This window comes from Chelonia mydas, chromosome 3 (genome assembly GCF_015237465.2).
Source record: "Chelonia mydas isolate rCheMyd1 chromosome 3, rCheMyd1.pri.v2, whole genome shotgun sequence".
NCBI lineage: Eukaryota > Metazoa > Chordata > Testudines > Cheloniidae > Chelonia > Chelonia mydas.
In genome coordinates, this window is record NC_057851.1 from 132,945,523 (window position 1) to 132,957,397 (window position 11,875).

General features: G+C 43.0%; 1 long non-coding RNA gene across 1 annotated transcript; it reads right to left on the reverse strand.

The window, feature by feature from the left end:
- Window positions 1-1,945: 1,945 nt before the first annotated feature.
- On the reverse strand, window positions 1,946-10,686 carry LOC122464830. Its single transcript, XR_006289222.1, has 4 exons — window positions 10,505-10,686; window positions 7,651-7,713; window positions 6,875-6,957; window positions 1,946-3,409 (listed from the first exon to the last, which is right to left on the reverse strand). It is a non-coding gene; the product is annotated as an uncharacterized LOC122464830 (long non-coding RNA).
- Window positions 10,687-11,875: the final 1,189 nt, after the last annotated feature.

Here is an 11,875-nt window from a genome sequence, read left to right on the forward strand (position 1 = left end):
CAATGTCGCCGTTAAACATAAAATCACACTTATGGAGTTTTCATTGCTGTTGGAAGATTCCAACTAACAGTTCCTTTTAAAATATAGTTAATGTATTTTTGAAAGGTGGTGTCATCCTAAGGAGGTGAGTGGTGATGGTGGAGTGTATAGGAGGAGAACAATTATGCAGTTTCTCTTTCCTTACACCTGATTTCCTTCTCCTCCCTCCCACACAAAAGTCAGCAAGATGCTCTCCTTTTCTTGGTCCCCACCACTTTTCATCAATACAAGATCATGAAAATAAACAAAGGACCCAATCTATGCCTTGCACTTGCAAAGGGTTAAAATTGGGCCCTGATCTTGCAATTAGACCTACTAGTGCAGATTCACCTTAACTTCAGTAGAAGTCTACATGAACATAGGGGCTTGTATGTGCCTATGCATTTGCAGAAGAGCATTGATAGTTTGGCTATTTTCCATCCCTCACCAGAATCATGGTATTGCTCTAAACAAGAGCTGGTCAGGAGTTTTTTGATTAAATGAAACATTTTGATTGACCCAAACCAATTTTTTCCAGTATTTTTGGTTTGTGAAAATTTGAAGTGTCAACTTTTGTCCCAGTTTGGGATAGTAAAAATTTTCAAACTCTGCAAATTATTCACAGGATGGGAAAACTGTTTCCTGCCTAACTCTAATCTCAATCAGACATCTTGCCTTTTTCACTGTAGCCTTTTTTCAGACTAAGGAAATTTAAAATTTAAAAAATACTCTTGACTCTTCCCTAATAACATTTCTAATAGCATGAGGTGAGTGATATTACCTCATTTCTTCCAATGAATGCCCAAACATTAACCACTAACTAGTGTGGGGAGTTATAGTCTTTTAATTCTCAGAAATCATAACTGCTAGACCAAACAGAATTGCCTCGGGTTAGCTGCCGTTTCAGAGAACTATGGTAAGATTAACACAATTTAATAATAGAGAGCCCTCAACCAGTAATCTAAGTGGTTCCAAGCATACACTAAGTGTTATGTAAGCACACAGACTGATGCACACTACACTGTGCCTCCTTTCAACATGCCCAAGTGCACTCAACTTAGTATTTACAATGAGTTGCCTTCTTCCCTAACAGCACTAACATAAGGAAGTTTGCTTTACTGTGCTCAGATTTCATGAAATAACACCTTCAAAGAAGATGTCCTTATTCTCACTGAAACAAGCAGGTTTATGTGTTCCTGTGCTAATGCAGTGGTTTGCAGATTCTGAAGAACAGCAGAAATTTTTTGTGATCCAGAAATAAAGTAATTGTGTGTATGTATATATATTTTATATATATAATACATTTTACTTTTTATATACTTTAGTACAACATACAAGTATGGCAGCATTTCCCAGTATTTCCTCTGCTAAGACTGAGGGGCCATCACAAACATTTACTGAGAAAAGTATACTGTAGCCTTTGGCGAATGGTGAAGATGTGTTAACACAGAATTCAGGGCAGAGAAGAGTATGTCTGAGCGTTACAGAATGGGAGTGGGTGTCAGAAATTTAAAAGATTTAAAGATTTAAAGAAATAACTGAAGGTTTAAGGGGGCATAATCTAATGGTTAAAGCAATAGATTGGTGGCTAGTTTTATTTCTAGTTGTGCCCTTGACTTGCTACATGACCTTGAGCAAATCAATTGATTTGTTTTCCTATAAAGATGGTCAAAAAATGGTTTGGTTTTTTTCTTCAGAAAATATTGACTTTTAATTAAAGATCAAAAATCTCCATCCCCAAACCACAATTTCAGCCAAGAACGTCTGAAAACAAAATCTTTTTTTTTCAACAAAAAATAATACTGTAATAAAAAAGTAAAACAGATACTTTCTGTGAAAAATTTCATTTGATGGAAAACTGGATTTTTGACTAAAATTAACTTTCAATGGAAAATTTTTGATCAACTACTGTTTGTTTCGCCATCACCCTCACAGGCTTCTTACTTAAAGGTCACAGGGGTTGAAAGGATGGGGTTCCTGAACTCTGTGGATAAGGCCCATGATTTAAGCAAGTGAGTACACTAACAGGAATGGATACAATTCCATGATTATGCAGGCCTTTGTGCACCACCATGGCACATTCATGGATGCCTATATAGGATGCATTGACAGTGCGATGCCGGTGTGTTTTGGAGGTCTGGTCTGTAGCAGCATGGGAACACTGGTACTTTATTCCTTCTTAGAGACACAGTGGGGTGACCATGTTCACTGAGATCTTAGCCAACACAACCTGCCTTCTACTTATCCTGATTTCTGGCAACCTGGCAGGCAGCAGTATGCTAACAGCACTGCTTGCAAACTTGATTGGACAGGCTGTAGCATGTATAATGCCATCCATGCGACTAGGGCATGTTGTGTGCTTCACAATGTCTATGAGGATAAAAGGGAATATGTGGGGGCAGAATGGATTGAGGACACAGAAGGTTTGGGGGCCTGCCTACAGATAATCACCTAGTGTATGTCTTGAGGCTGGCACAGAGTCTGTTATGGCAATGGCTATAAGGGATGCCTTGTGTTCCCATGTTCTCAAGATGAATGGGCAGTACATTGAGACAGATTAACGGGACTGGCACTGCACTTGGGGGCAGGGAGTGAAATGAAATGTAGTCTTATATGATTTTTGTGAGAAACAAATATTTCTGTTCATTGTGGTTATTCATTGTAACTCCAGATCAAACTTTTTTTTTTTGAAGGTCAACTTAGTTGGGAAAGGTGTGCAAAACAGCAACAAATGCTAGGCAGGATAAAAACATTCTAAACATCAGAGAAAAATGAACTGAAAATAATGGTGTATAGTGTTACGTGTCATGGAACTGCAGAGCTTCTGTTCTCTTTCCTCGGCATGGGAATGGGGATAGGCTGCAGTGGATACTGCTACTGGTGTGCAGTTCCATGGTTTGCTGGCTGATTTCACATACTCCAAAACCGGTGTTTTCCTTAGATTGCAGGACACGGTGATGTGGAGGTGAAGTGACGGAACTGGGCATGGGTAGGTAGATGGCTTGGACAGGTATCAACCATCAGGAGTCATGATCCCCCAAAGTCTCTCAGCCATGACCCTCTCAAATGCCATGTCTCGCTCCCACATCTCCTGATCAGGGTGAAGATATTCTGCCAGCATCTCTGTTTCATCACAGGTTTGCTTCTCCTTCAGTCTGAGGTGCTCCTGTCTTTGCTTTTCAGTCATCCCTATGTCCTCCTCCTGATGTCTGTAGTTCTATTTCATGGTGCTGATCTGCTTTCCTGGAGTGGTCCTTATGCACCACCAGCAGCAGGGCAGCCCTGGTTCTCTATTGTTTGTCCTTCAGAATCTGCAGCCTTTGGCTCAGACACAGTAGTCTCCTGGACATTCTCTCTCCATTCACTGAGTCTGAGGCTGGCTCAGAGGTGCCTAACAAAGAGAAAAATGGTTTATGAATGTTCTTGATTCCAGTATGGGTTTGTAACCTTTCTACATAAATAAAAATTTGCAACTTTTAACTCAAAGACCATTCCTTTTGTTGTCTTGCTGTGCTAGCTACCTCTTCTGCCAAGTTCTAAGCTTGATTCAGTCCTATTCCCCAGTAAAGAATAATGAAGTTCCAGAACTTTAACAAGGGAGATTTCTTTTAAGCAGGGGAAATCCACTGAAACAGAGTAACATTGGTGATTATTTCAGTTTTATTCTCACCACAGTTCTCTCTGTGGTTGTGATGGAAATCCCAGAATGGGAGAGAGTAACTATTTCAGGGGCAGAAACCTTAAGATTATGCAAGTTAAATCTTTCTGTGTCTTGTACCTGATGAAATTATAGATGACTAGAGATGTTTGTGAGTTACAAGGGAGACATTGCACAGAAATCTGATAATATCCCAAGTCTAACCACTAATTGCCTAGCTTCATATTCCTTCCTCCCTTCATTTTCAGGAAAGTAATTTACTCTTACTTACTAAAAGTTACAGCCCCACCTATTAAGGACAAAAGTTACATAATCTGTTATTAGTTTTGCAGCAGACAGTGAATAAATTTGTCTTTCTGACACTCTATACCTTTTTCTGATCAAAACGTATGTACTGGAAGCTGGATGCAGGAGGTGCTGCAGCATCCCTGGTTTGAAGTGGTTTCCATTGTATGGAGGGTTTACAGTTTGGATCGGTGGCTCTCAGCACCCCTACTATGCAAATTGTTCCAGCACCCCTGGATCGAAAAGTAAATTAAGGGTGGGGGAAGCATTCTACCTCCATGGAATCAGGGGATACTTGTCCAAGGCTGTGAAGAACCATTCAAAGTAGGGTCACAACACCACTCTGGTTTGCCAAGCCACCTCTCCATCATGATGGAGGGGCAGCCAGGCCAAATTTGAGTGACTGGTATTGAGATCTGGCATCCGGGTTGCAGCACCACTCTGGTTTGGCCTTGCCAGAAAGCGATTGGGCCATTACCCAGATGGCCTGTCCTCTGGCTCCGCAGCCTATGCTTGTGATCCCCATAAGGAAACTGACTATGAGATCCCAGTAGCCAAGGCTCACTGCAAACTGTGGTCCCGATCCTGCACTGAACTGTGCTTGAGGGGACCCCTGCACTCAAATGGGGCCCCACTGAAATCAATGGAGTTACCCCAACAGAGAATGTATCTATCCCTGTGTAATTTAGGCAAACTAAAGTCTTGTCTACACAGGAAAGTTGCAACAATTTTAATTAATTTAGTTGAATAGGTGCTAACACTTGTGTGGTTATTCTCTTATTTCAGTTTGAGTGGCTTATTTTGATTTAGCTTCAACTGAGTTATAATAGATTACGCAAAACCAAAATAAGGCCTTGTCTTCACTAGAGTTTTGTTGACGCAAGTTACGCAGACGATCAAAAAAACAGTATAATTACATCACTTATGCTTGTTCACACAATGCTGCTTCTGTCAGCAGAGCACATCCACACTTGATGCTCTAGCATTGACAGAGAAGTGCACTGTAGGTAACTATGCCCCTGTCCTACTCACCACCTTCCACAGCTAGGAGTTGTGGAAAGGCAGAATGGATCATAGTGCATCATGAGTGTGAGCTCAATATCCCATTATGCAGTTTTTTCCATCCCACTATTCCATGGACTTCTGACTGCATTTTGAGGCATTTTTCAATGACCCCTGTTTACTGTGTGCCCGCTGTCTCGTCTGAAAGGATGGATCTTGTACTGCTGTCTACTGTTGTGGTCACTGTTATGAAAACATGGCAGCTGGTCATGCAGTATAGCATGAGCACCAAAGCAGAACAGGAATCAGAGATGCCTGACCTGCTCTGTGCCATGGAAAGAAAGAACACTGGATTACTTTTGGCATTCCCAGAGCAGTTGCACACAATGGACCATCACTTTTGGGTTTGGGAAACAAGCATTGAGTGGTCGGATCGCATTGTTATGTAGGTCTGGGATGATGAGCAGTAGCTGCAGAACTTTTGGATGTGGAAAGGTGCCTTCCTGGAACTGTGTGAGGAACTCATCCTAGCACTGCAGCACAAGGACACCAAAATGAGAGCTGTCCTCTTGGTGGAGAAGTGCATGGAGATCACAGACTGCTACCGGTTGGTCACAAATCAGTTTAGAGCTGGGAAATCCACCACTGTAGCTGCATTAATGCAAGTGTGCAGAGCCATTAATCACAGACTGCTACAAAGGACTGTGACGCTTGGCAATGTGATTCCCTAACTGGCAGAGTGATAGATGACATGCATATCCCAGTTTTGGGCCTGAATCATCTGGTGACAGAGTACATCAATAGAAAGGGGTACTTCTCTTTGGTATTGCATGTGCTTGTGGATCACCAGGGCCATTTCACTGACATCAACACACATTTTCAGGAACATTGGCCTGTACATAAAGCTGCAAGCAGAAACTTTCTTTTCAGACCAGAAGATTCCAACAGTAGATGTTGAAATTCCCATAGTGATCCTGGGAGACCAGTGTACCCCTTGCTCCCATGGCTCATGAAGCCTTACAAGGGAAGCCTGGATACCAACAAAGTAGGCTAAGCAGGTGCAGAACAATAGTAGAATGTGCCTTTGGCAGATTAAAAGTCTGCTGGTGCTGCCTTTATGGCAGGTTAGACCTAAATGAGGAAAATATCATAGTCATAGCAGCCTACTGTGCACTCCATAATATTTGTGAGGTCAAGGGTGAGAAGTTTCCCCTCAAAGTGAAGCACAAAGGCAGATAACCTGGTGGCTGATTTTGAGCAGCCAGGTGCCAGGGGCACAATGTGGGGGCCATTCAAATCAGGGAGGCTTTGAGGCACCATTTTGGCAATGAGGCCCGGGAACGTGTCTTTCTATACAGCACTGTGCCATGCTTTGTTAACTTGCTGCCTTTCATGAAAATTTTGATGATTCCTGACCATGCTTTGTAGTCAGTAAATGATCAGATTGCCACTGTGTATTAATTCCAGCTGCAAACACTATGTGTAGGAGACAAATAAAGATTGGCATTTAATAAAAACATTACTCTGAAAGATAACCAATTAACACACAAAAGTTTTGGTGGTAAGGGAGATAACCATGAAGGATAACATAGGCTCTTAAAATCGTGTGCAAGTCCAGCTAGCATAGTGGAAGCTGTCTTAAGGGGTGGAGCGAATGGGGTACTGAGATGGATGGGATCAGCTTGGGGGAACGGGAAATGAGCAAAAGCAGTTCTATATCAGTTTGGGGGGTGCACACGAATGAATTCAGCATGCAGCATGATTAGGGACTTCAGCATCTCCATTTGCTCCTCCATCACTTTTATCTCCTGACCCATTAAAATTTGCTCCTGACTCTTTCTGTCCCGCCTATCTATTTTAAAGTCTCTATGCCCTGCTGAAAAACAAGAATGCCTTTGTGGATTGGAGCACCTCAAAACATGTCCTCCTTGGTCACTTCCTTATCTGGCGGAGGTACTTCACTGGTGTGTAGGGGGTTCCCCTGAAGGCCATATCTGCAGAAGCACATTAAACAATAAACAGAAGCATGATTGTTAGTGCATGCACAACATTGAATCAGTATAGTAAAATGCACTTTTGATATACAAATCAGTTTCTTGCTGTCCCATGGCAAGCGCACAGCTTGGCGAATGCCCTAAACATGGTGAGTTCAGCCCGGGGAGGTGCTCAAGATGGAGCAAAGGATCTCAGTGATATTTTATCTCTGCAGGCAACTAGGAACAATATTGTAAATTCTGCCACCATTGTCCTCAGGTGGGGTCATTGAAGCAGATATCTCACTCCTGAAGGTAAGCAAGGATGCAACAAGGGTACATCTCTTGCATGCATGTGGCTTCAGACCCAGGCCCTATGCTGCTCACCTGTGTGCTGCTTTGGTCCCTGCACAACTGATTGCTAATTGGTGCAGGAAAGTTTCCTACAAGGGGGGAAGGAACAAAGCAGTTCTGCCAAGGAACCTCCAGCAGATGATTAGCTAGTACCTACAGGATAGTTCCCCAGAGATCTCTGGAGGATTCCTGTGAAACCTCAGTGTGCACTAACACTGCTTAGCTGTACAGGGGAATGAAGCACATGCAAAAAGCTAACCTTGTACATTTCTATCCCTTCACACACTTCTAGATTATACAAAGCAAAGGACAGCTCTGCCTCATATAACTGAGTAGCATCAACTCAAAAAGATCACTTACCAGATCTCTCCTCCCCTGCATCATGTGCACTGGAGATGGATGCCTGGGATTGGCTAGACCCTTCTGGAATGTAAAAGAAGTCCTGACTCACCGCATCATTGGATGACCCTGCCGTGTCTTCCACAAAATCCTTCATCTCTTTTGATCCATGGGGCTCTTGGAGGTGGAGGATGGTGTCTAGCTCCTTATAGAAGTGGCAGGTCTTTGGCACAGCACCAGAGTGGTGGTTTGACTCCCTTGCCTTCTAATATCCCTGCCTCAGCTCTTATCTTTGGAGGGCACTGATGTGTGTCCCATTCATAGCTCTTATTCAACATGCCACAAGAAATCTGCCCATAGGTATCAAAGTTCCTACAGCTGGAGCAGAGCTGGGACTGCACAGCCTCCTCTCCCCACAAAGAGCCAGCAGATCCAACAACTCACGTCTGCTCCAAGCAGGAGAGCATTTGCTGCATGGAGCCACCATGGTCAGCTTGGAAGATGTGATGTGAGCTCTCCACACTGAGCAAACAGGAAGTGGAATTTCAAAATTTCCCAGGCCTTTAAAAGGGGAGGGGCAGAGGCTGGTGTACCTGGGTGCAGCGGAGTTCAAACTGCTGACAAGACAGGTCAGGGTGGGCATTGTGGGACACCTCCTGGAGGCCATTTACAGCGACATAACCAAGCCTGGTGTCTATACGGACACTTTGTCGATATAACTTTGCTGCAAAAAGCTCTACACCTCATCAAGGTGGTTTTATTATGTTGGCAAAGCAGAAGAGTTGTCAGATGAAGGAACACTGTAGTGTATACCTCCACTGTTTTGGAGATGAAAACTGACTTTTGTGAATAAAATGCTGTAATACAGACAAGGCCTAAGGCTGTTTCAGGCCAAGTGTCCAAAAAGCCTTTTGCATTAGTTTAAGCAAAGCTGATTTTATTTACACCTCTAGTAAAACTGGTGCAACTTGTTCACAAAAACCAAGCCTAGGATATAGTGGGCTTGAGTCTCCACTGCATTGTGTAGTCATTTACAATGCGGTAAATTGATGTAAAGTGCTACCATTCTGATTTGTATGCACTTTGCAAAGGCATAAATTACTACACAAAGTAGAATCAGTTACAATAAGTTTAGATAATGCAAGAGAAAACAGCCATTTGATTTATCAAATCAGATAAATTATCACCTCTTGCAGCTGTGCTGTTCGATTAGAAACAGCATATTTGCTCAGATAGTGTCCCTAATCATTTTCCCTTCCCTTCTCATCAAAAGTTTCCTTTGAGTGTTGGATTAAAGGCCTTTAGAGCCATTTATTACAAAAGAGAAAGCCCCAAAAGTGTTGTCTGAGGAACCTGTGGCCCAACCAATGCTATCTCTACCAATCAAATACCATTATGTATCTTCATCAGGTTGCTCATTACTTTAAAAATCTGCAAGGCAAAGAGATCATCAGCACTCTATAATAGACAGGTGAACTCAATCATGCTGTCTTTGTTAAACTGCTTGTATTACTAAGACTACCGGCATTGCTGCTACAGTTAAGGGTTTGTCTGTTTTCTTATGATAAACCCTATAGTAAATGTTTATTTCTTGACTATTTCTGTTTAGCCTGAGTTTCAGCTGGGTGCAATCTATTGTTTCTGTTATTGTTGTATTGGATGGTGTTGCACAAGAATTTTACTTTTAGGTCATTTAGAGAGTGCCAAAAGAAAGTGACTTTCCTGGGGGCAGGGTTGTTTATTAAAAACATCCGTTTGTACAAGCTGATTTGATAACATGAGAACTTTTCATTGTGAAGAGTTTACCCCTGCTAACTGGATATTATCTAATTTTGAGAAGCAGCTCTTGAATGTATATTAACTAATTAGCATAGCACAATACCTGACTGCACTGATCCAGTCCAACTTTATGACAGTGGAGCTATTTATGTGGAGCTTTCCTTAGAACCTGCTCACAGACAGCTGCTATTGGAGAATGCACAGCATGAGAAGCTCAGTGGCCTTCTACCATGAGCTGGTGACAACTCTGAACTGCACTGGGTGCTTGTGATCCTGCCATGTGTTCCAGAATTTTAGATTGGATCAGTTATATCTAAGGCTTTAAGTTTTACTTGAGGGACAGTCCGCTGTACTGATAAAATCTTGGTGATCATACCTGACCATGTCACCTCTTGAGATAAGAGAGCCTCGGACTGGAATGCACACCAGAACCATTACAGAATTCTTCAGTTTCCTTCTTAGTTTTGCTGGGGTTTTTTTTTTTTTTTTTTTTTTTTTTTTTTTGAGTATTAAGCTGGGTATCCAAAAACAGAGGCAAACAAAACTAGTGACAACTTCTGAAAATTTTAGGCCAGTAGAAAGTCTGGGAATTTAAGGTTTATCTCCTGAGTCCTAGTGCAGAGCCATCACCACATGAAAGTCCTTCCAAATCCTGATCTCCCCCCCCCCAATTCAGCTCAACAGGAGACTGTAATAAACAAACAATTTCTCACAATATATAGAGCACTGCTGAGTGAGGCCCTGTCATGGTGTGGGACTCACCCCTGTGGCACCTCCTGCTGGTCTCTCAGGGAATTAGCTCTTCCAGCCTCCAGAGCACCTTCTGCAGGCTGGTGTCTTGCTGCTGCTGGGCCCCCATGTCCCTCCTGGACCCTGGTGCCTCTTTTACCCAGGGTGCTGCCCCCTGGCAGTATGCCCACAGTCTCTGGGTCTCCCCTCCCCAGAGAGCCCCCACCCACTGTCCCCACCTCACCTCAGTCTTTGGCTACTGCCAGTCACCATTGAGCACCCCCTCCCGCACACTGGGGCAGACTGCAGTGTATAAGCCAATCATCAGGTCCAAACCTCCCCTCTTGCCTGTGCTGACTCTGCCTACCTGTGGGCTGCCACCTACAACCTCAGTACTCTTTTTGGCCTTCCACTAGGCCTGCAGCCTGGTAGGTTTCCAGGCCGGAGCTCCCCAACTCCTCTGGCCTTCCCCCAGCCCTACTCCACCTCAGGTACTCTGGGATGCTCCCCAGCAACCAGGCTCATCTCCCTCCACAGATGGAGGAGACTATCTGCCCTTGGCCCACTGCCCTCTTATAAGGGCCAGCTGAGCCGTGATTGGGCTGTGGCCACAGCTCAGCCTACTTCCCCCAATCAGCCTGGGAACTGCTTCTCCCAGCCACAGCCTTCTCCTGGGCTATTTTAAGCCCTTTAAGGCCGGAGCAGGTGACCACCCCACTACAGGCCCACTTTTAGGTTTCTAAGATGGCTGGAAAGGAGTACATTGGTTTCCCCCACATCTAGCACAAATTCAGAACAGTAGGGAATTATTCTTCTAAAGGAAGGTCACTATCTCTCCTATGTAGTGGGTAGAAGAATGAAGGGAACAAACGCTGCTAGTGCAGTCTGTACCTGGGTTTCTTCTGTATGCCCCCCACTTAGGGGGTCCATATTAAGGGGGCTGATAGAATACTCTTCTCCACTCACCTGTAATTAACTGCTCTCTTTGGGCGGTTTCTTTCACACTGGCACAGGTATGAATAAATGATGATTTACCAAAAGGGATTTTATTACCCATTGCATTCAACAATATACCCTATACAGTACAACATATTGATACTCTCCAAAACCATATTGATTTTGGTCAGCTTGCATGCTAAAATTCACATTACAAGGAGTTCTTTGAAGCTGTCATAAAGTCTGCTTTTTTCTGTCATTCCACATGGAAACACTATGCCCAAAAAGTCTGTAGAAACATCAAAACTAGACAAGGGGTAAACCACAGGGGGCTAAATTCTAACGTTTATATCTGTAAGAGTGGGCATAAAATGGCAGATATAAAGTTGAAGGCTGCTAAGTTGAGACTCCTTTAAAAGTCAGGGGATATATTTATTTAATCCTTGCTATCCTGTAAAACTTCGTTCCCTCAACAATGTCATTGTCTGAACTTTTGCTTTCTATAATTCCTCTCCAAATACTTAAAGACCTACATTTCTGGTTTGGTTGTTTTTATAAAAACCCCAAATCACATTAGGGAAGAAAGTTGATCTCAGTGGTGATACCAATAACGTCAGGTGAGTTTTTTTTTTTTTCAAGCATTCAATATATCAGTTGATTTCTACTAATTTGTAGATTCCTGCTACATCACTGAATATTTTAATTTAACTACATACCGTTGCATCACTATCAATATACATTTTTAGGCCCTGGCTTCAAAGAAGCATGAAATCAAACACTTACAAAATGCAAGCAATGGAAT